This window comes from Convolutriloba macropyga, chromosome 4 (assembly GCF_964194025.1).
Source record: "Convolutriloba macropyga chromosome 4, txConMacr16.3, whole genome shotgun sequence".
Classification (NCBI taxonomy): domain Eukaryota; kingdom Metazoa; phylum Xenacoelomorpha; order Acoela; family Convolutidae; genus Convolutriloba; species Convolutriloba macropyga.
In genome coordinates, this window is record NC_134471.1 from 47,426,396 (window position 1) to 47,450,893 (window position 24,498).

The 24,498-nt window shown below is 35.6% G+C and overlaps 1 protein-coding gene across 1 annotated transcript in view; it reads right to left on the reverse strand.

The window, feature by feature from the left end:
- Positions 1-24,498, reverse strand: part of LOC142338084 (uncharacterized) — a 62,474-nt gene that overhangs the window by 27,266 nt on the left and 10,710 nt on the right. The gene's annotated exons all lie outside the window — the stretch shown is intronic.

Sequence of the window (24,498 nt, forward strand, 5' to 3'; positions counted from 1 at the left end):
AGCACTTTACTTTTAATCAACTCTTTAAACGGAAAAAACTCGGACAAATTAAGTCTTCTTAGAGAACTTTTCGAGAAATCAGAGCCTCTCTGAGGCTGAGTTTTAAAATGAGCCAATTTGAGAGGCTTTTATGAAGCCAGAATGACAGCCGACGAAACAACACAAGATGAAAGCGATTTTAATGAAGTGCGAAGTAAAAGAAAAAGGTTCAGAAAACAAGCACAAATTCCAATCACCAACGTTAGACCTATTGTTGTTTCTTTTGATCCAAGGCCATCACAAATACATTTTGCAAGAGCAATCAGATCGAACTTTCCGATCTCAACCCGAAGACCTCGCTTCCAGAGAATGCTTAAAGCTGTCTCTAAACCTAACTCAAGCTTCTCCAAATGCCACTGTGAATGCCAGAAACACGCTTCCAAAGCCAAAAAACAAACCCAGATTCGTAATTGTAAATGTCCATCACAGCATTATTGTTGATGAGCTAAAAGTTGAACTCCTAAACAACAATGCAATGAATGTCAACAAAGTTACACGAATAACAAGTCGAGCAACTGGCCAACCAACAAAATTGATTCGAGTCATAACTGATTCCAATAACCATGTTAGTGCAGCTAAGAAACATGGTGTCAAATTAGGTTGGCAGCTATACCAATGTGAAGCAAGCCGTGAACCACCCCATGTAATGCAATGTTTCAAATGACAACAATTTGGTCACTCAGCAAAAGAATGCAGTAATGCTACTCGATGTCTTCGCTGCTCGCAGGAGCACAGTTTTAAAGAATGCACTCTTCAAAAAGAAAACGCTAAGTCTTCTAACTGTGGCGTTGCTCATGCGACATTATATCGCGGTTGTCCGGCCTATCAGCAGAAGCTAGCTATAGCTTCAAGAAAGAAGAAAGATAAACCAGACTAAATACTCTACTCAAGCGAAAAACTTAAAACCGCAAACCAACATTGAACTGCCGCCACCAACTGAAGAAATAGCTGTTCTTGTAGCCGAAGTCTTGAGCAAAATACGAACAGTTCTAAATACGATGTCCTATAGTGATATAATAAACATTGTCTCTAACAGCGCCTCACGCATCTTCAATGAAAAAATTGATGGTCAAAAATTACATGATAGCACTAAGAGTGCAAATGTAATCCCTGTTAATTCAATGACACCTAACAACATAGCAAACCGCCAAACTTTAACCAAAATGTATAAGCTCAAAATTTTGCAATCGAACTGTCGAGGTCTAAACAACATAATAAACGATATCATTTTATTTTTAGCCGAAAATAACATAACATAATTTGCGTGAATGAAGTGAAAAAATGGCAGAAAACAAGCCCTCTTTGTAATTATATTGTTGCAACAGAAATTTATACCAACAGTCATCATGGCTCTCTTATTTTAATAAAGAACAACATCGTCATAAACCAAACAGAACCAGCTGAAAAAGAGAACAATTGCAGCGGAAAACACTGGAAATACTAAAATTATGCATCACGCTACCGTATTTTGGAGACTTTTGGATAATATATGTTTACAATTCACCTGGAAAACCATTCTCACTGGAAAAAGTATTCTCAGGAATTATGACAATTTTTTTTCTTTGTGCTGACTTCAATTCTCCCCACAAAGATTTAAACTGCTCCTATGATTCTGAAAAAAGAGAAAAATTGCTGAATCTAATAGACAATGGTCATTTTAAACTGCTAAACAACGGTCACCACACATATCAGTCGTTCGACGGAAAAGTAAAAACATGCTTGATTTACACTTTTGCGATAGTACAGTTTTTACGAATTTTAGCAATTTCAAAAGTCTCAGAGGATCTGCGTAGTGACCATAGAACCACAATCACAACATTTAACCTCAAAATAAATAAAAATATTTGAAGTGAAATATTTTAATTGAAATATTTGAATCGGAAATTGACTTCAGACAATTCAGAGAAAACGCTAAAAAATCGTACAGATCATCGGACCTTTGGCCTGTGCAGTATCCGGGAAAGGATGAACTAAATGAGTTGAGCAGCAATCTGGTTGAAATAATACACAAATCGTTGGAAGACTCATTTGTCAACAAAAACAAGCTTCCTTACAGTATTGAGACACAAAATTTGATAAAACTGAAAAGAAAAAGCGAAGAGAACTCAAAGGTACAGTTGAAGATCAATTTAGGTCTCTAAAAACCGCGATAAATTATTTGCAGAAAGAAATCAAACGATCAACCAGGCAATCAGAAGAACAAAAAAGGGCTAAAATTTCGAAACCTGCAAGAGACAAGGGCAGCAAAGGTTTTTGGAGAGCAATAAAGGAACTAACAAATGACCACGAGTCAAAACAAAAAACTGGCGACTATCCCGATTCAACATATAAAGATATAAAGGCAGTCAAAGATCATGAAAAAAGCGAGTTTTTCAAACAACTCTAAAAGACACAATGAAAGACCACAGAACAGTACCAACAGAAACTGCCCAACGCTGCGAGAAAATTGAAAAGGAAACCAAAGCATTTCTAAGTACAAACGTCGACACCGAAGAACATTGTATTGTAATTACAACAAAGGAATTCGATGAAATATTGAGAGTATTGAGAAAGTCATGCCCAGGACCACATAAAATCAGCTAAAAAGTACTCAGTGAGTTACCACGGAGTATAAAAGCCCAAGCCTGCCTCCTCATTTATAGTTCAATTAACAACTCGCATGTTCCAGTAAATTGGAAAAAATCACAAATAACAATGATGCCGAAGCAAGATAAAGACCAATCAAAGGCTGAAAACTATCGATCTATTAATCTTACAAATTCTCTGGCCAAAATTTGCGAAACTGTTGTGAAAAACCTTGTCTTAGAACATTGCGAAAGTCTAGATGTATTTGGCGAAACTCAGAGCGCCTACAGGAAACATAGCTGTACCACAGACAACCTTATCAAACTCACTCAGCACGTTAGTGAAGCTTTCCAATGGTCTGAAATGGTTGGTCTAGTTTGCTTGGATGTTGAAAAAGCATTTGATGCCGTATGGCGTCCAGGGTTGATCCACAAATTAAATTCAATTGAGCTAAAGATCCCAATCATTAAGTGGATAAATGCATTTTTATCACAAAGGAACGTTTACACAAAGATAAACTCTGCACGACAGCTGGTGTGCCCCATAGCAGCGTAATTGCTCCCATTCTCTTCCTTATATTTGTTAGCCGATTGCCCAAAAAGAAAGCGCAGATTTCACAGTTCGCTGACGATTTCGCCCTGTACTACAGATCTCGCTCAATACAACTAATTCAAAACATTCTGCAATCATCACTCAATAACCTTATAGACTGGTGTGACCACTTGAAAATTATAATAAATCCTAACAAAACTCAGTACTTGATTTTTAAAAACCCATCTAAGAAAAAGTCTGAGCTCAATTTAAAAATAAAAGGCGTACCCGTCGGTCAATTCGGGGCCAGATACAACTTATTTTTAATCCACTCCATTCTTTTCATTCTATTCAGCCAGCCGCTCGCTTAGTAAATTCGAGGCTCAACAGATCACCAAAAACATCAAAACAAAAGCTAATTACGGCAACTATCAATTTCCTTAAGCTTCCTTTCCTTTTCAAATATTTATTTCAGTCTTTTTAACCATCTACTGCATACTCCACTGAATTATATTAAACAAGAGAAACACTTCATCATCTAGCTTTGTAATGCGCGAGGTTTGGTTTCAGTGGTTTTAAGGTCCAGGTTAGCGTAGCACTTTTAGCTCATCACTTATTTGTAAATATAGTTAGTCTTTAGTCAAACGAATTAATTTTAAACTATCAATTAACAATTTTTCTGTACATAAAGTTATTCTTATCTGAAATGAAAACCATGTTTATCTTACTCTATTTTTTCCGCAAATGGAGAGCCAATAGCACAAGAGCGATGAGCGTCAAAGTCTAATGACAAACAAGAATATTTTTACAGTTACGGTCCAATTCCTGCTATCGCCACATCTTCTTTTCACCTTTTCACAGCTCATGTCGCTCCCAGCTGTTTTTATCAACTTAACTCTTAAACTTCAATATCAACTGAACGGTGCAGTAGCTAAAAGCGCGAACAAGAAATTGATAAATGGGGTCGACAGAAGTTCAAATCCCTGCGCATTCATTGTTCTTTATTTGCATATCTTTACAATTTCTCTAACAAGTTTTACAAGTTACAACGAACGGCAATTGCGTTACTCCACTGATTTAAAGATTAGAACCATAACAGTGCAATTTTGCTATTAAAATATATCTTGTTCTGTGCCACGCGCGGTTTGGTTTCAGTGGTTTGATGGTTAGGTCAGCGTAGCACTTTTAATCAAGCACTTCTTACTTTTCGTCGGTTTTGATTTTTTTTATTCACTTTTCTTTATGAAATTAAAACAAAGTTAAATTTAACTTTTTCAATCCTCCCTTTTCGAACAGAAAATTTTATCATTTGTTCTCCTTAGACTGACAACTATTATTTTATACGAAATAAGATCATTTGTTCTATACCTATCGGCTTTAATTGATTGGAAGTTAGTTCGTATTGCGATCGAAAAAGTTTAGGTTGAAAATATGCGCCATCCATCATAGAACTTAGCGCGGTCAGCTAACTTGATATTAACAATGCGCGCGTGGGTTCGAGACTCAGGATGAGCCAATTTCATCCGTCTCAGTTTTTCAGACAATTCCAAACTTAGAACAATGAAACTATGATGCGAAACACCTCCAAACACAGAAGAAATCTGAGTGCAGTGCACTAATATCCATTAAAATTCTGACATCCACACAATGAGGTTCGAGTCCCACCAACGTCATCAAAATTTTAATATCCTTAATTTTTTTTTCCTTTTTATTTAATTAACAGAACTTGTTACTTAGCTTGTGATAATGAAAATTGCCAATCACATCATCTCCTACGAGGCTAGCCATTTATCCGATCCATTATCTTTTTGAAATGCCAAGTTCAGCCAGTAGAAGCCCTCCATGGTGCTTGAAATGGCTGAGTGCGCCGGAGGCAGAAGAAGTTGATACAACAGGAACAGAAACTCAGTTTTAACGAGAACTTTCTTCTTCAATACTTCTTTTTAAACTGAAACTCTTTCTTAATATGTATTAAACTTCTTTTAACGAATGGTTGTACATAAATTGTGTATATTTATTTTGTGCCCAACTTGCAATTGATATTGTACGTTAGTGTATGTTGGCGGATCACAATGTGATGCCGGGGTATCATATAGGTGATGCCCTACCGAATAAAAACAAAAAAACTTAAATGGTTATAGATGTATGATTCTTGGAATTCGTACTAGGATCATATATGATTTCTTGGTAATAATACAAGGATCATATGTGATTTCTTTGGTTTCATACAAGGATCATACTAGGAAATCAAGTATGGACAGTATGAAATCATAAATGATCCTTGTATGAAATCAAAGAAACTTCAACCCGGGATACCATCTTCCTAACTGCTTAGCGCTGAAGCAAACAAAATGAACAAAGACTATCAAAATGACGCAATGTTTTTTTGACAGAAAGGATCGGCAACATCTAAACCAGAAAGGCTGAAGGTGAATGATGCACTATCATTTCTAGTTGCAAGCCTCAGTTGCTGCAATAATCTGGCAACAAAGAGTGAGCATGGCTTGAACTAACCTATATCGCTGTTGACAATAAAAAACTTCCATGAATCCATGTAGTGAGATGAAGAGTATATATGGTAAACTGGGATTATTCAAGAAGATTTATCTCCAATTTTTCTTTAAATTTAAAAATATCTCTGAATAAGGACACGAATTTCGCTGTCAGAAGACTTTAGGGCAAAATTAGCAGACGTCCTCTGACTCCACCAGTCGGTGTCACAGATTATTGAATCTGTAGGCAGATTTTTTGACTTCTTGGAATTTTCTTCTACGCAATCTGTTTCTAGAAGTTGTCTGTGAATGGTATCCTCCAAAGAGTGGTTGCACACGGGGCCTCAATACTTGTTATATACCCCGATCTATTTGTATCTGGGGTCCCAGCCTCAACTACCCCGCTGACATTACCTTTAGCTTCTAACTGATATCGAATATTACCATTAAGTGGGACATTGTCCACGTGTCTTGCCCTTTTGCTACCTTACTACCTGACGCGATGGTGCTTTGTCTTGGCTTCCCTAACCCTTGACCCCTGGCACAATTGTTTTCCCGTGCTATGCAAAGCATTTAGTACGCGAGGTGAAACTTTCCATGATGGTACTAAAGGGATAAATTGTTGCACAGCAAACTTGTCAAGCCCCAGTTTTAACTTTGATGTGGTAGGTAATTTATTCGCTTGTTCTTAATTACCACACTAGAGCTAAACCTATATTATTGTAGCGACCTTAATTACGTGCTAGAATAAGTCTCACTATATGCTCACAATGTTCTTTGCTAATTTCCAAATCTATGTGTTATTTGCTAGAAAATAAAATTGATTAGTTATAAAGATTAATTAGTAAATAGACAGAAAGGATAGAGCACAATTAAGGGGTAAATCTTACTTGAAAATATGGTGGGGTATCTAATCTTAATCAATAAATTGAATCCATCTTACTGCTGGATGTGAACATTACTCTAACTCTATTTTTGCTATAAAATTGGTGGCAGACTTACAATCGCTGCTGTATTTACCTCTTAGCTGAGGAGTAGAAGTTTCGCTCTAAGAGCAGTGAGAGGAAGAGAGAGAGAGAGAGAGAGAAATTTTTTGGTTGAAAATCAAGCGTCTTACGTTCGCGCTGGTTGAGTTTGGTCTGATTTCCTTCAGCAGCAAGCTCTAAGCTCGTGCGTGTTTATAACTGAGTCAACACGACTAAAAAATCACAAGACCTATGACTAGCTCCGAATCAATTCCTAGGTCATTCGTGGAGCCGACTATTACTCGTCTTTAGTCATATATTCGTTTCAGGCTTGCTGCTGCAGAGCGGCCTGGATAGCTTCAGTATCCTTCACTTAGTACGCGTATTAATAGCGGCAGTGAATCAGCCGGTATGGCCTGCTCCATAGTGTATTAAATATTACACAGCAGTATTTGGCTATGAATAATGTATTCATTCACTCAACGCAATTTACGCAGCATAGCTCTCTCTTAATATTCCGTCAGTTTAGACTAAGTCTAAAGTGTTCACAAAGTCGACGGTTAAATAATTATACTCTCTGTAGTATCGATAATTGCGGCGGCAACTATCCAATTAGCAATACTACAGCTCACCCCGGTTTTAAGAAGAGAAAAATTGTGCTCTATCGTACAAAGTTTACATTAAGATTATTAAAAAAACAATAATAGTTTTTACAAAAAGTTGCAAATTAAAAAGCAACATATTGAGATAAAAACACGTTAAAAATTTACAACTTTGAGATACTGATGAGGGTTAATAGGTATACAATATTAAGCAAATTTGCTGTTTAAGTATTTCACAACAACGCAAGAAATGCAAAAGCGCGTACAAAGTGTACTAGTTATTAAGAGGTTCAATATTGGATTATGACAAGTGACAAGAAACTTTCAAAGATAAACTTATGAAGTACAAAATTGAGAATGTTCAAGTTGTGAAATTCATTTGCTGAGGGCCTTTTTGTGTTCATATCTTAGTTTCTTTAATTCCTCAGCCATCAGCTTGTTCGCCTCAATCAGAGTTTTACATTTATATAAGAGGTCTGACTGTTGCTGGTCTCTGATTTTAACCGTCTGAGAAGAAATTAGCAATTTCTTCCGCAATTGTTCTTTCTCGTCCACTGTTGTTTGTGCCGAGATTTCCATTCTGCTCATTTTGGACTGTAAGTCCATCAGAGCATTTTCTGACTCCCAGAGTTTTTTTCGAAACTCAGAATTTACGACAGCAAGGTCGTTTCCACAACTAGGTTCCTCCTCAGTGTGAATGTTCTCGGGTTTTGGGAAGGCTGTGAGCTGCTCAAAGGGGAAAGTTGAGCGAACTTTCAGCATCTTGTTCTCAATTTTGTATGTTCGTTCGCTGACGTTTCTAGCTCTAAGCCTCCATTCGTTCATTGATTGAACTAGGCAAAACCTTGTTTGGATTGGCAACACTTCAGTTGGTACTACAATTCTTTCTTGGGTTGCCAAGTTCTGAATTACGGCGGTGTCATCAATTCGCCACTGGTTGTATTCAGGTCTTAGTGAATATTCCAGCGAAGTGATGAACTGTGGGTTTTCGTTCAGTGGAAACATCTCTCTTTCGAACTGCATTTCGAGACGTCTGGGTTTTAGCGGGAAATTGTTGCCTTTTGGTAAACCATCATTGAGGAGCTGTTTTGTGAGAGAAATAGACGCGTTTGACTTTGAAGGCTGCTGTTGATGTTGTTGGGGCTGATGTTGCATCTATTTGTTGTTGTTGTTGTTGTTGTTGTTGTTGTTATTGCCACGTTGGCGAGGATCGATCGCTCTCGGTTTCTTTAATAGAGGTGGAAGATCTGCCATCCAGTTGGTCAACGGGTCATACTGCTCCTCTGGCAGTGTGGGGATTGTGTTTTGGTAGGATATTTTCGACATCTTGTCAAACATAAATATAAAATCACTTACACAGAAAGGTTAAAACGAAATCTAGTTGTGCTGAAAAGAAAACAATCGTACTTTTTAACGTACCAACGAAATCATACTCTTAGAGTACAGGAATACAATCACACATTATGTGCAGAATCAATTTCTGCGAAGCTCCCACCGGGGTGGAAAGAAAGAAAAGAAAAATTCGAAAGAATTGAAATGTGGAGAACAATTTGAAAATCGGATTATCCTATTTTAATTAACAAAAAATTTAAATGTTTAGAAGCTTTGAGCAGATTGTGTCAGATTTAACTGACTAAATCGGGTTTCGGACCTCGTGGCTCCCCTCCGTGCGACGACCCGCGCAGCTGGGTTTTTTGTTTTGTGTTGCAGTATATACCTGCTGGTGATGAAGGGTCGTTAGATGAGGAGAAGGAGGAGAACTTCTATGAGGAGGCCAACAGAGAGGGCGATGATGAATAAGAAGAAAATAAGGATTGGGACGAAAATGGGGTGCATTGTTAAGAACTTTTCGACCACACGTCGTGAGGGTTGATCTTCTTCAAACAAATGGGGCAATTATGTTTCTATTGGGCACAGGGATCACACACAAAATGTCCAAGGTTCTGGTGACATTTTATGTGCGGGTGAGTGGAGGAGGTGACACATTTCTTTATTTGGTTGCAGCAAAAACATCGGTAATAAAAACTAAGGGATAGCGTATAAATGTGGCGGAGGCAAAGTGGGCAGTTTGGTTGGGAGGAGTGTTTCAGTAGGTTAGTTCTGCAATCAGTGCAAACTAGATGAGGGGGTTAGTCTCCGTCGGAAGGGTGCAATTTTTTCCAGCATGAAGTAATTCTTAAACAAATGGGACTTTCATCACGATATTCGACAATAGGGGGCGTGGTGAGTTCTGGAGGGGAAAAACTATTCTGAAGGATAAACAATTTCCCATTTTAAAAATCTCGAGATGGATAAATAGTTTCGTTATTGAAGTTGTTTGGGGGATTTAATTGATCTAATTTCAATAATAGCAATTTTTCAATTTTCAAAAAGAAATTCCAATGGGGTGAAAGGGGAGTTAGGGTTTTTGTTAAACTTTGTTGGGTATCAAAATTAACATAATAAATTATTAAGGAAGGGGATGTATAGTTATCAGTCTCTGTAAAGGAACGTTTATTGTCAGTTATTCTGACTAAATGCTGGTTCAAGTGAAATATCATAATTATATTAATTTATTGATTTCTGTCTAGATACTTCTAGCACATTTGGACTCGTTCTCGAGGAGGTAAAAGAAATAATTCCAGTAAATTGAAGTGGGGTAGACTGAGAGGGTTGATTTTTTCTGGGTTTTGACGTTTTTCAGGTTTACTAAAATAAATGCTTGAATGGAAGGTTCAGTTTCGAAGGTTTTCACGAAACTACAAATTTCACCTAATTCTTGGTTTAAAAGGAAAAACATGATTTAAAATAAGGAAATAGGGTACTTAATTGTTAATTCGGCGTTTGAATAAAAGGATAAGAATAGGGCTATTTCGAGTATCTGGGGGTGACTAATTTTTAAAGTTAAACAGTGATTTAAAATGCTGTGGGGTTGTTGAATGTAAATTGTGAAGGAGTTATGGGTGGTGGATAATCCAAGGATAATATATTTTATCTTATTCAATTTAAGGGTAAGGGATCTTTTCTGTATATGAATCATTACCAATTGGAGATGTCAATGGGGATCTGATCTAAGTTTTGCTCTGAAAGCATCAAAAAAAAGTTCCAATAAGCGGAAAAAGCTGGTATTATTATCGAACCTTCGTCCCAAGAGTCAACAAAACCAAACAAAACTTCTAAGGTGGCGGTTACTTAATAAGGAAAATGGATAGTAAAAGATCGAATGATTTGATAAGGTCTTACTAGACTGCCTTGGTAGTAAAAGTATATTCCAAAACGTTATTCTCGTGCTGATTGATCTCGAAGTGTTTGCAATGTACCCTGAATACGTTTGGTTCTCTGAAATGTTTAAGAAATAAGGCAAAATTTGTTAAGACGTATAAAATAGCAAATAAAATAATTAGTTCTCCAAGGGACTTTTGAAGATCGAGGTGCATCATTTTATAAAAGAAAGTGGATGTTGCTTCCTAAATCGAGTAGACCAAATTCACAATCAAGTAAAAATTCCTTAAGAGAATAAAATTTTTCGTGGTCTGAATAAATTAATATGTCTACTAAGTCAGAAAATTTGGGTGCGCTAACTTTTAAATGCACTAAGTTTTCATAAGCAGGTATATAAGAGTAATATATATGTCCATAAAATTGGTGAAACTTAATAAATAAACCTTTATGGTACTCGGATAAAAAAGATCATTAAATTTTTGCATCTCAAATCATAATGCTGAAACAGTTAAGTTAGGCTAATAAGAGTTTATTAAGTTTGATGAATTAAGTATAAAAAGACAAATTGGATGACTGAATTATGGGGGAGCAATTGCATTTACTTCTTGCTCAGTAGGAACTTTAGGGTAAAGATGTGGTATTTCTGGCATAGGAGGTGATGCCACTTCAGTGGCAGTGAGTGGTGACAATTCAGTTTGACTGTTGTCGTGATAGATGTTATTATCTGGTGTATGCTTGAGGTATCGACTTCTGTTTGGATCATTGTTTGTATTGTTATCAGAGTTTTCATCATCTTTAGGTGTTTGATAAATTGATGTTACAATGGAAAGTAGAAACAAATTGTACGAGGCTCCCAGTAATGTTTTCCAAAAACCAATAGTATTTTTCGACAGTTTTTGTATCTCGAAAGCTCTTAAAATAAAAATTACGACATCGATCAAGAACTTGATTAACATGAAACATGCAAATAAAATTCCGGCTCTTTCTATATAATAGCCAATTTCTCCAAAAGTACTCTCAAAGTGATCAAGGGAAAAAGATGGTGACAACATTGAATCTAAGTATAGTCGATTATTGAGGCCTGCGACGCGATAGATATCGCGTTGACTGTTGTCTACATGTGCGTTTTGAAGCACTGTTCGAGAAATCTTTTTCAAAACTGAATTAGATGCAGATTTGTGTAAAATTGTTCTCCAAAAATCTTTCAACTGATTTACAGTGTAAATACCAGCACGACGAGAATCATAGTCTGGGATTTTTTGAATATAACCAATTTGTTGTGGAGCAAAAACAGCGGGCGGTTTAAAAGGAACTGGCGCCGGCATCAACTGATACCAAGAATTATTATTATCTAAATCAAGTTAAAAAAATTTTTTAAAAGTATCTGTACAGTCTATTTCATTTGCAACTGGAAATGTTTGGCGCGTAATAGGATTAACAAACATAGTTCTTTCGTCATAAAAGATCGGAATAAGGTCGTAACAGCGATCAAGTACTTTAAGCGGTGAAATTTTTTTTTGGACACGGATATAGAAAACCTATAACACCTTCAATTTCTAAGAACATTGAACGATTTCCGGTTAACATGTATCCGGTCAATCTATTGTTTTCGTAAGACAATGCATTGATCATTTGGATTTGAGTGCGTCTGAGCTTGCACATATTTTGTAAAATAAGGAAGTCAGACTGTTCCAAATCACAATAGACCTTATACATCATGAAATTAATTTTCATACGCATGTGAGCATCATAATTGATAGTGTCTTTTCTAACGTTTTCAAGAATTTTTTATGATTTCCAAAATGTTGGCTACCAACTAGCTCGTTTTTAGGTGTCTTGTAAAAACCGTTCACCCTTACTTTGTTGTCGGTGCCGACTTGCATTTTGTAATAAATAACATTATTTTTTGAAATTACGGTTTTTCCCGTAATCATATCAAATCCGCCTGTAAAAGAAACAAATAAATCATCAAAGTTTGTGATAAACAAAGGATTAGGCTTTCCACAAATATAATTTTTTTCATTATTTATCCACAGTTTTATGTCTCGCGTGTGGTCTATTTTCATGTTGTTTTGCAAACGATAAACGTCATTTTGCATTTCGTGCGTACTTATGATGTAGTATTGTTGTGGATCTGGTTCGTTTGTGAACTTTATCATTTTCGGGACTTGAGTGAAAAGTTTTGTAACAATGCAATTTTCTGACACATGCCATGAGTAAGCGAAGGGGTCTAGTGATGTTGTTTCACAACCTCCTTCCTTGAGTTCGCATGGAAGTTTTAATCCTAATGGGGCAAAAACTGATTTTGTTACCTGATCAACTTCGAGTTCAACTCTTTGCATTTGTGTTTCAAAGGAATAAAGTTTTACTTCTCCTGACGCAGAGCAATCTGTGTTATCTTCTAAGTGGTCGTCCTCATTCAGACCACCGTGTGTGTATTGGTGTTTTAAAACTTCATTTGAAATGTCTAACTTATAAGTTCTTTCGTACTCTGTTATTGCAATTTTTCCTGTTTTGTTTGCACGTCTGCATTCTTCTGGCGTTACTATGACGTCAGTTGTAAGAGAAATTTGGTCATATGCTAAAGAAGAGTGCGATAAAAATCCACAGTGCCATCTTAAAGCTTGCGATTTTACTCGACACATCACTGCCTCTACTTTTGTTCTGTATGATCTTTGATACAGTGCCACCGTTGCAGGCGCAACTTTAATATTTTCCGGTTTAATGTTGCATTGAGCTACTTGGTTTAAAGCATACATTTTGCTTTCTTTCATTTTTGAACAGTCATAATGAACAACTTTTAACGTAGGGGGATGTCATCCAACTCATTCCTAACTGAGGGTCTACAAAAGGATACAACAATAAAGACAAACAAGATAGTTAAATATTTATAAAGGAAGTTATTGTTTTTCATGATAACTTTATTTTTTTTTAGTGATTGACTGAGTTTTTGTTTTTTTTAGTGTCAGAAAGCTAAGAGTAAATCTGGAAGAAGTAAGAGAAAAGGTCTCGGGAGTTAATTTTCCGATGATTTGAACCTTTAAACTAAAGATATAAGGTAAGATTTAAGTATATCCCGCTTGATAGCGAGTAGTAAGTTTTTTCAATCGTCCCGAAATTCGACGATCGATTCGAGATGAACGTTGATCATCCGAGGGAGTTGGGTTTGCTTCGGGTGATTGTACACGGGTTTGCGTTCTAACAGGGCTGACTCTAATGTCAGCTGGATCTGCAAAACGAATACGTGTTTCGGGATATGGGGTAGAACTTCTAGTTCTACTACGACTATGGTTATCAGGTGTTTGTGTGTTATCTACAAACGTAGTTGAAAAACCTTCTTGAAATCCCGAGTCAGGTTTTGTTATTGTGGTATTGTTTTCTTCAAGTGTTTTTTCATGATTATTTTCATTTTGTTTGTTATCCGTATTACTTGTAAAATTGTCTACGGGGAAAAATTCAGTTTCAGTAAAGGGTTGTTGAAAGGAAAATTTATCCACTGGCTTATTAAATTTTTCAACTTGTTTATTCATTAAATTTTTGTAGAACGGTTGGAAGTTTTCATTCCTTAAACCATAGTCAACAACTAATTCTGAAATTGCGTTTTCGATTGGGAAGTACTCAATTAGATGGTTTCTATGGGCAACATTTTTGACAGTTTTGTTTGAAACAAGTTCTATTTCGTAATTTATATTTGTCAATTTTTTTGTTACTTCATACGGTCCTGATCTTAGTTCATGTAACTTTTCGGATTTTCCGTCCTCGAATGAATGATTTTCCATTAACACCAGTTGTCCTACGTCTAAAGGCTTACCTAGTTTATGTTTTTTTCTGTTTTGATGTGCTTTGGAGTTAACTTCTAGGCTTCTGTTGTATGCAGTTTTGTAAATTTGTTTGAATTGATTTTCACGAGCAAGCAATGAACTACTTAGTTTCGGTTTTAGTAGTTTATCTATCTGATCGTTGTTGCTACTTTGTTCTGAATGCTTGTGGAGTGGTAAATCTTTGCAAAATTCTGAATTACAAGTTAAATCGGAAGACCTTAATAACCCTAATTTCAGAGAAAGGGGAATTTGGGGCTTTTGGCCAAAAACAATTTCGTAGGGTGTTAATCCTGTACTAGTGTTTGCTGTTGTGTTATGAGCAAACGCGAACTTTGGTGCTAAGTCACTCCAATTACGATTAGCTTGTTCAAAAAAGATTCGGAAATGTGTGCCAAGGTGTTTGTTTTGGATCTCAACTTTTCCGTTGGTCCAGGGTGAGTATGCTGTTCTAGCAGCATGCGTAATTCCAAGTTTATGAGTCCAACTTGTGAACTCCTCGTTCATAGAGGCTGATCTTTTATCATACACAAGTTTTTGTGGTATACCAAAAGTAAGAAAAAATTTCTCAAGTGCTGATATTGTTTCACTTGCTGATGTTGATGAAACTGGGTAAACTTTGATGTAACGAGAAAAGGAATCAATTACTACTAAGCAATGTTTATTTCCGTTCGATGGTGGATTTATTGGACCTTTGTGATCTATATGTACCGTGTGGAAGGGGAAAGGTACAGTTTCTGTCCATTTTTCAAGTGGTGCTTCGTTTAAATCTTTGCGTTTGTGTTTATTTTTTGACAATCTAAACAATTCGCTTTTAAGTGAGAAACCTATTTATATAAACTTGGCCAATAGAAAAAGCGTTTTATGCTTGACAATGTTTTATCTTTTCCAGAGTGTCCAGAAAGCGAATCTTGGTGAACTAATTCAAAAATTTTTAAGAAAAGGGATAATGGTGCGCATATTTTGATGTTTTGAATATTTGGATTTTCAGTTGGTTGTTTAATACATAGGATGTTTCCAATTAGGCAAAGATTTTCGAAATTATTCAAGTACGTTTTCATGGCTTTTGATTGTCGAAATTTTAAATTTTTCTCATCTTTGTTTTCTGATTCAAAAAGTTGTCTTACAGTCTGAATAACTGGGTCTTTGAATTGTTCCTGGCTTATTGCTGTTATGTTCAAGTCAATATCTTTAGCAAAACTAGATATTTTCTCAATGATTTCTTTTCCATCTGAAATTTCGTAATTTTCACAAATTGGTTTTGCTAGTCGAACACTTGCTATTCTATCAAAATTTGCTTTGCTTGCTTCAATCTCTTGCTCAAGACTCATGTCATCTATTTCTAAATCTGACAATTCAACAGAATTTAGCAAAGGGTTGTCTTCTGTTGTAGAAATTTTTTCAAATTGCTCCTTTTCTTTTTCTAAATTATCATCAAATTCTAAAGACAAATTAAAGTAGTAGTTTTCACTGTCGTCTTGTTCGCTTAAGATTGGCTCTTTTAGTGGGAATTTTTCACGATAGTGATTTATTGCATTTCCTTTCAAGAAGGATTCTGATATGTCCGAAGTTGAACAAATTCGATCACTGGGTTTATAGTTTGTCTGAAAAAATTGTTCATTTTCAAAATTCAATTTTCGAACACCTTGAAAAGTTTGTTTTAAAATGGGGTAGCAATCGTTTTTCTGTCTTTTTTCATTGTCATGCAACACGAAGTATTTTTCTTCGTTGCCTGACTCGTCATAAAATTTAATGTCTTTTGGAATTTTTTTGTGCTTCAGTTGATACTTGTCTAAGTCTTTTATCGAGACGTTTCTACTAAGAATGTCTGGAAAGGCTAGGTTTTTGCCTTCTGTCCAGATTATTTTCAAGTTTTGGAATTGTGAAATGACAAGTTGATAGCGGAAAAATCGATGAGATAATTTTCCTCTACGTCCCCAAAGATACAGTAGGGGCTTGTGGTCTGTGTAGAGATACACTGGATGTGGGGAACCTATTATGTAAAGCTCATATGTTTGTAGAGCAGAAATTACACCACAAAGTTCTCTGGCTGTGGTACTCATTTTTTGCTCATCTTTTGTGTAAACTCGAGAATTAAACGAAACTATCTGTTTTCCGGTAGGAAATTCTTGGACTAAAATTGAACCAACACCAATTGATGATGCATCTACATGAACATGGAAGGGGTATCTGGTGTCAGGAATCGCTAAGACTGTATCTTCACTTATACGATCCTTAATTTCTCTGAAAAACTTTTCGTGTTCATCTGTCCATTGAAATGTGGTTTCAGTTTTTATGAGATCGTAAAATGGCTTACTGTCTACATGCAGATTTTTTATGTACATGCTATAAAATGCTAAACAACCTAGGACTCGCATTACATCTCGCTTATTCTCAGGTGTCTTTAAGGCTTTCAGATCTTCAACCCTTTTTTTACTGGTTGAATTCCGTCTTTTCCTACTACATGTCCTAAAAATTGTACTTTGCGCAAAAAGAATTTCGTTTTCTCAGGCAGAGCTTTCAGTCCTGCTTTGCGTAGCAAGAGGTGGTACGTTTTTACTATTGAGTACATCTCTTCAGCTGTCTGAGCTTGCATGATTGTGTCATCAATATAAGTTACGGCTTGTCTAGACTTTATTAAAGGTGCAAAGTGGATTGTCATTATCCTACTGTAAAAGTTTGGTAGTCCGCAAAGTCCGTAAAAACCACGTTTGAACCTATTACGAAACTCGTCAATTGTTGTGTTTCCTCCGTTAGAGGGACTTGATTATATGCAGAACATAAATCACTTGTAGTGAAGTAGTTTCCGTTTAGCCTAGTCAATAAAGAGCCTATTGGCTCTAGAGGCCATGAATACTTACTTAGGTCTGTTATTGAATTTAAATATCTAGCGTCTATTAGTAGTTTCACTATGTTTCCCTTTGGCAGGATGATATTCGGATTAATAAATGACGATCCCATTTCGGTGTCGTCTCCCATTTCTCGAATTATTCCTGCTTTACAAAGCTGATCTAGCAAAATTTCAAGTTTTTCCTGATGGTGCAATGGCACTCGTGATGGTCTTTGCTTAGTTAAAGTTGAATTTGGTAGAAGTTTTACGTGAAAGTTTTGCATTATTTTGCCAACGTCATACTTGTGCTGAGAGTAGACGTCCTTGTCTCTGGCAAGAAGTTTCATGAGATCTAGTAATTGTGCATCATTAATGTCTGATTGACTGAAGTCAAATTTTTTGAGAAACTCACGGTCTGATTTATTAAACATTTCCAGTTTTTCTGGTGGTATTTGTTGTGGTCGAATTTCACTTTCTATTGTTGTTTTTGGTTTTAAGTCTTTTAGATCTTGACTAAAATCTGTTTCTAACTCATGGTGGTCTGCAAATTCTTTTTCTTGAACCTTTTTCTGATCTTTTTTCAACTTTTGTCTAATATCTGTTTTGTCTAATTTCGGATTTTCTAAAGTCTGAATTGGGTTTTCAACTTTTTCAGTCACATGAAAGATGTGATTGAAATCTGTTTCAGTTTCTGTTAAGACATCTAAGAACGCGACGTTATCAATCAGTGTGTACTTTTGTGTTTTTTGACAAATTTCTTCCAAAGTGTATCCTATTGAACCTTTATCTATTGTTACTTTACGATCACCAGTTTTATTAAGCATTATTGGCAACTCTTTTTTTTTCTTACACAGTAGACGTTGTATGTGTAGATACCTTTGTCCTGGAGTCGATTGTCAATTATAAATGATGTTCCTTGTTTGAAAAATTGGTTTGATGGTGTAATTGTTAGTACTCTGCTAGATTTCGGTGCTAGTTCGAAAGGTCTGTTAAGTACAACTTTTTCAAATTTACTTACAAAAGGATAACTTTTTGTTTGATATTTTGAGAGCGTGATTGAGACGTTTGGATAAATTTTTAAGTTCATTTTTGGAGTTGTGAACTCAATTGATTTTGTTGCAAAATTCAAAAAGTCCATTCCTAGGATGTTTAATTCGCAACCGCTTTTCTCTGAAACCCATGTTTTGAGATCTGTGTAATATTTACCTTCAATGTCAAATGATATGGGGACATGAATATAACCTAACAATTTTAATTGTTCACCGTTGACTGCAATTGTTTTCTTTTTTGACTCAATTAGTTTAACATCGATCAGTAACTTAAGTTCTTGTAGAAAATCAAAGTTTATTAGGGAACACGTTGCTCATGTGTCAACTAGAAACTGCGATTCGAAACCGTTATGTTTTTTACTATCTCCGACGGCGTGAATGTACAAGTTAACAAAAATGTTTGTCTTTTTATTTTTTTACGGAGACTCGTCTAGTTTAAATTAATTTCATCTTGGTTATTGTCCACAAAGAATCCATTAACTTTATTTTCTCTGAATTGAACTCTGTTTGAGTTACGTTCTCTACTGTTATCTCTAGAATTCTGATTAGAACTGTTACTCCTTCTATAATCCTGTCTTGGACTGTTTGACTCACGGTACCTTGTTCGGGAATCGTTTCGATCAATTTGTCGTTCCCTGGAATAGTTCCTATAGTCCTGGCATCTACGATCGTTGGATCTGCTTTTATAGCGTCGATCTCGATTCTCAAAGCTTTGTGAGCGATTTCTGAAGTTATTGTTCTCAGATCTGGTATGAGGAGAGTATTGTATGCGGTTGTCTTGGTTGTAGTAACTGTTACGTGGTCTAGTGTCTTGTCTGTATCTGTTCTGATTTCCATCATAACTATCTTCTCTTGGACGAAGTCCTCTATAGCTTTGATAGTTATCTCTGAACTTATCTCTTTGCTGTGGTTGCTGTCTGTTTTGTTCTTTAAAGTCTCTGTTTGCATAGCAATATGCTATTGTGTGACCTGACTTTCTGCAAAATTTACAAAACCGTGTGTGATTTTGTTTATTTCTAGGCTCGTTTGGTTTGTAGGCTGCGCTAATTCTGTTGTTTTTAATTAAACTTGCTAATTCCTGGAGCTGGTCTTTTATACCATCTATCTCCATTTTGTTGTCTATGCTGCTAGATGCTGTGCTTGTGAAATCACTACTTACTGCAAAACTTAAGTCTTTAGTGCTAACTTGATTTCTAAGTTGTTCCCATGTTGCGTTAGGTGTTTCTATCAAAGATTGATGCGCTTTTTGTTTAAGTGCTGGAGGAGTTAGTCCTCTTACAAAAAATTCCATACACTTAGTTTGACTTTGAGCATCTGTGAATGGGTCTGGCCATCCCTTTTCCACTGCTTTTATTAGTCTGTGTACGTAACTTTTGATTAATTCATCTGGTTGTCTACGAATGTTTTCTACCTCAATTCGTTTTCTATACTTGTCTTTCTCGTCTGTGAATCTATTTAAGAAACCTGTCCTAACATCATCCCATGGTTCCGCTGCGGGCAAAGAATCAAACCATTGGGCTGCTGGTCCTCTCAAGACTGAGCCAAATAATGCTTTTCTACGTGCGTCATATGCATTTTGTGCATCTCCATGTCCTGGTCTAAGTCCTAATGAAAACTCTATTTTTCTCTCTATTAGACTTAGAAAATCTGCTACGTCCTCACTTGGGTCTAAGCCTGTACATTTTTCAAGAGAAATGTCTGGGTATGCTACGATGTTAGCCATTGTTGTTTTTGTTGAATTATTACTACGTTTTTATATGAAAAGATACTATAAACGAAAGAAGCAATATAAAAGTCTAATCAAAAACATTTGAAGCTATGAAAAGTTCAAACAATTTTTTGTAGAATTTAGAAAATATTCAGACAATCTGCTTAAACAAATGGTCCTATATCAAAAACACTATTTGGGGTACGAAGTGCGTCTAAAATTTGGTTAAACTTTGGGTTGTTTTCCGCATGTGTTATGTAACAAGCTAGTCCTGGAATGTTATCAAAATTAATGAAAATGTACATATATTGCTTTTTCTTATCTAATTTATAACTCGTAACTTTGCCTGTATTATGACCAAGTTTGATAATAATATTCAAGAATTTAGCGTCAATTTTCATTGAATTCAACTTTTGCTCTAATAAAGGTGTATTTTAGACAGTTTCAGTTACAAAATTAGGTAAAGTTTTAGTGAACTAGAGTTCAATATAACTATTGGGCGTGTGCAAAGCTTTCAAAATTTTGTAAAAATCAGGATTAGAACTTGCATATGTTATAAAACAGTGTAGGCGCGGATCGTTAACAAACTTGTAATAAATAATCAGAGATTGTTTATCGTTATTTAATGTGTACTTTTTAACTTTTGCAACTATATCGTCGTACAAAATGGTTACATTTAGGTGCTTTGTACTAATATCCATAAGCTAGGATATAAGACACTAAAAAGAAAAAAAAAGAGTTTTTGTTTTGTTTTTCACTTTTTTTTATACAAAAAAATTTGATATTGAATAATTATAGGCATTTGTTCATTCGTTGATAGCAACCATCTTCGGTTAGCCGATATTCTATCCAGAACAATTTTCCTGCGTGACAAAATTTTGGTTTGTGATTGCTTTCAGAGAAGGCTGTTGTTAGTATTGGCCTGAATACTCTGACTCGATAGGAAATGATTTGATTATCGCTATCAGACTTTCTTATTAGAACACAATAAACTCTTTCTTTTTGAATTATTTCTTTAATAACGTTGGGTAATGTGGGTGAAAACATGCAAATGTTTTCAATTTTATAGAGCTTATTATCTGGCAAGGGTACTAGTTTCAGATTTTGGCTGCTTTCACTCATTTATTGAAGCTTGTGGTTGAGCGTACATACATTGTAAATCGATGATTGAGCAACGTTTATTAAGTTTTTTGAACAAATAATCTAAGGAGGTATTTTCAGCTTTAAATATGGTTGCTTGTCCGACAGTTTTTGTTTTTTTGATACGGTAGACTATTGTCACGTATGATTGCTCAACGTCGTTGACGTATTTGAGCACTCGACAGTCTGCTGAGTTATCCTTAATACTTATTTGTTTGTCTCCTATTAAGTATTCCATAAACTTTTTGCAAAAACTGGAAATTTAAATTTGTTGAAGTGAATTTGTATGCAAAATTATACGTAACCCAACAAGTACAATCGAATATATGGCTCAGAAAAATGAAGGAGAAACTTAAATATCATATAATACCAGTAAAGGGAATGTTTACTTAAAAAAGTTGCACGAAGAGATCGTGTTATTTCCTTTAAGTTTGCCGTTTTGGTGTTTAATTTTGGACAAAACGCTATAATTCTATTAGTATATTAACTTAAAACAGGCGTTAATAGTCTTCAATAGCTATTTTCTTGTCACTGTGTTCGAATATTTACTCATACTTCAGGATTATTGGCGAATTTCAGGAAATTATTTAGAATTTTGAGACCAATTTTGAGATTTGTACCGCTAATTTGTATCCAAAATGAGATATTTTTCACTTTTTGTGGTTCAATTTGGGTAATGTTTTACAAGTTCCGGGCAATCTTTGGATTACCTGGTTGAACTTTGGGTCAATTTTGGGCAAAAAGTGACAAATTTGGGTCAATTTTGATGAATTATCAGATCAATATAGGCAAATTTTGGAAAAAATTTTTGCAAATTTTGACAATCTTTTACTAAAAGCGGGTGTTTTCTTAATGAAACAGGGCAAAATCGGGAAAATTTTGACTATATTTGACAATTTTATGACAATTTTTGGCTTATATGTCAATAATTTGGGTCAAATCTAACACTTTTGGGTTGAAATTATTTCGATTATGTGTTTCAAAGCAAAAATTATGGTTACAATTTACTAAATATAGCCGATTACTGGTTAATTGTAGGCATTTTTTGGATTAAAATCGATGAATTTGCATGAATTTTTGATAAAAATTCAAATATTTTGGTCAAAATTTGGCAAATTTAGGAACAAAGGGTCTAGAATCGGGCAATTTTTAGGTAAAAATTGAAAAAAAATTTGGTCTAAATAAGTGAATTTTAGGACTATATGAGCTTAAATTGACAACTTTGGAGAATAATTTGTGCTTATTTTGTTGAATTTTAGTTAAATTTGGCACTAAAATTCAATTATTTTTTCAAAAATCAAAAATGGGGTGAATTTAGGCAAAAAACACAGAATTTTTACACCAAACGGGGCTAAATTCTTCAAAAATTTGAAAAAATTTGAAAGTTTTTACTCTATTCTGGACAATTCTAGTGAAAAATTGTGTATAATTGGCTGATTTGTGGATGATTTCTCACTAATTTCTGTTAATTTAGGCAAAAAATAGAAAAAATCGGATAAAATTTCATAAAACCAACTTTGTTTAGCTCAAAACTACGAAATTTTAGAAATTGAGGGGCTAAATCGAGGCGTTATAGTGATTGCTGGGGTGTTTGGTTAACAATACAACGTTATTTGTAGCTATCAGAGTGATTTATTAACCTTCAGATACAATAAAAGGTACACTATGCATGTATAATGAAGCAAAACAACGTTAAACTAGGCTTATTTGCATGTGGGTCAATTTGTTTTTGCAATACTATGGGTTTGGAGGATGATAAGTTCGACAATTTAGATGATAAATCAAAAGTTAAGATGTATAAGACACGCTAAGGTTAAGTTACGGACAATAAATGAGAGCTAGATTGATGAATATGGGTGTATGATTTCGTATATAGGACTAGGGGGGATAGTACAGTTCGTTATGCTAACAGTATTAAAGATTCGTTTAAATGGAACACAATTATTTAGTCTAAAAGTAACATTAATGTGACCGGTCTTGTCTAATTTTGTGCGGGGGGGATACAAAGACGTCTTTTTATGATACACAATTATGTACTCACGTGTGCGCTTAAAAAACCAACCTACAGTATCAAAAATTGGGTCTGAGAAGCGAAAAAACCGGTACTCAAAGTTACTAAATCAGTGGACTGTTCTTTTGTGGGGAGAACCCGTCTCTTTTAGTCGAAGAATCTTAGAACATCTCACACAGGTACTCGGATAGCGCGGTATGTGGCCCTACCATTGAACCTGTGTGACCTCTGGGTTTTTGGTTTGGAAAACTAGCCACAAAAAGTCCACCAGGTCCCTAAATGTGTGAGCAACCGACGTTCTTTATTCCTCGTCGCACCAGTTTTTAACTTTGCTGTGGTAGGTATTTTATTCGCTTGTTCTTAATTAACACACTAGAGCTAAACCTATATTATTGTAGCGACCTTAATTACGTGCTAGAATAAGTCTCACTATATGCTCACAATGTTCTTTGCTAATTTCCAAATCTATGTGTTATTTGCTAGAAAATAAAATTGATTAGTTATAAAGATTAATTGGTAAATAGACAGAAAGGATAGAGCACAATTAAGGGGTAAATCTTACTTGAAAATATGGTGGGGTATCTAATCTTAATCAATAAATTGAATCCATCTTACTGCTGGATGTGAACATTACTCTAACTCTATTTTTGCTATAAAATTGGCAGACTTACAATCGCTGCTGTATTTCCCTCTTAGCTGAGGAGTAGAAGTTTCGCTCTAAGAGCAGTGAGAGGAAGAGAGAGAGAGAAAATTTTTTGTTGAAAATCAAGTCTTACGTTCGCGCTGGTTGAGTTTGGTCTGATTTCCTTCAGCAGCAAGCTCTAAGCTCGTGCGTGTTTATAACTGAATCAACACGACTAAAAAATCACAAGACCTATGACTAGCTCCAAATCAATTCCTAGGTCATTCGTGGAGCCGACTATTACTCGTCTTTAGTCATATATTCGTTTGAGGCTTGCTGCTGCAGAGCGGCCTGGATAGCTTCAGTATCCTTCACTTAGTACGCGTATTAATAGCGGCAGTGAATCAGCCGGTATGGCCTGCTCCATAGTGTATTAAATATTACACAGCAGTATTTGGCTATGAATAATGTATTCATTCACTCAACGCAATTTACGCAGCATAGCTCTCTCTTAATATTCCGTCAGTTTAGACTAAGTCTAAAGTGTTCACAAAGTCGACGGTTAAATAATTATACTCTCTGTAGTATCGATAATTGCGGCGGCAATTATCCAATTAGCAATACTACACCAGCCATATCATTTATGGGAACGATTGAGTTCTTCGTATAACTTTCGCCCCCGGCGCAGATTGAAGTAGGTTTACCCGGCGCTCAATCAAAAACCAGAGCAACTGGCTCTTTCAACACCAACACTTTTTAGTGGACAGTTCGAACTCCGCGTTTGACACCCTCTCCCACCGCAGATTTAAGATCGAAGGCCCCAGGCCGTAACAATAACATTTTTGGAATTAGTTGAATTTCGTGATTCATCCTTGAACTCATCATCGAGTTTACGCCACAGTCCCTGCCAATTCCATTTTTGTAT